Source organism: Podarcis bocagei, assembly GCF_964188305.1.
Source record: "Podarcis bocagei genome assembly, chromosome: 1".
Taxonomy (NCBI): domain Eukaryota; kingdom Metazoa; phylum Chordata; class Lepidosauria; order Squamata; family Lacertidae; genus Podarcis; species Podarcis bocagei.
In genome coordinates this window covers 45,924,778-45,926,095 of record NC_138125.1, presented here as the reverse complement: position 1 = coordinate 45,926,095, position 1,318 = coordinate 45,924,778, and positions in this window count along the sequence as shown.

Genomic DNA, 1,318 nt, shown 5'->3' with positions numbered 1-1,318 from the left:
GTTACTTGCATGCTTGTGGTTGGTTTATTCATTTGTCTATTGCTGTGGAGGGCTGCTCTCCAGTGGTTAGAAGGTAGTATTGCAGGAGCTAGACTTACTATATAAAAGTTCTAGAGCTGATACAAACTCAGTACTGAACTTGGTAATTTGGTATTATTGCCTTGTACCTTTTCTGGATTTAAGTTTTTAAAATATTATTGCCAAATTATAGACAGGAAATTGGAAGATTTCAAAATTTTACACCATAAACATATCATTTTCAAACCTTAAAAAAGTGGTTCTTTTAAACCTTGAGACCTCCTCCTCTCCCCTCCATGGGTTCCAATTCTATTCCCCCCCCCCCCCGCATCTTCCTGTAATCTATTACATAATCGTAAGTATCCAAAATCCATGTTACATTACCAGTGTCATTGTATTCCTGCCAATGATTTCAACTGTTTACAGTGGTGTCTCAGATATGTTAGAAAATTATTCCAGTCTTTTAAGAATACTTGGTCTTCCTGATTTCTGATCTTTCCCATCAGTCTAGGCATTTCTGCATATTCCATCAGCTTGGTCTGCCACTCTTCTCTGGTCGGTACTTCTTCTTTCCATCTCTGGGCAAGAAGCATCCTTGCTGCTGTTGTTGCATACATAAACAGTCTTTTATTTTCTTTTGATAGTTCCGCACCTGTAATGCCTAACAAAAAAATGCCTCTGGTTTTTAAACAAAAGTTATCTTAAACATTTTTTTCCAGCTCATTATATATCATTTCTCAGAAAGCTTTTACCACCCCACATGACCCCCACATATGATACGACATAGCCTCCTTCCTTTTACATTTCCAGCATACATTTGAACTGGTTCTAAACATTTTCACAATTTTGTTGTTGTTGTTTAGTCGTTTTAGTCGTGTCCGACTCTTCATGACCCCATGGACCAGAGCACGCCAGGCACTCCTCTGTCTTCCACTGCCTCCCACAGTTTGGTCAAACTCATGCCGGTAGCTTCGAGAACACTATCCAACCATCTCGTCCTCTGTCGTCCCCTTCTCCTTGTGCCCTCAATCTTTCCCAACATCATTCCCAAAGGGTCTCTTCTAGGGAGTCTTCTCTTCTCATGAGGTGGCCAAAGTATTGGAGCCTCAGCTTCATGATCTGTCCTTCCAGTGAGTTCTCAGGGCTGATTTCCTTAAGAATGGATAGGTTTGATCTTCTTGCAGTCCATGGGACTCTCAAGAGTATCCTCAATTTTCTTCGCAATTTTGCTAGGTGTCAAATACCAACGGTACATCACTTTCATATGGGTATGGAACTACTTCTGTCCACTTACTCCCAG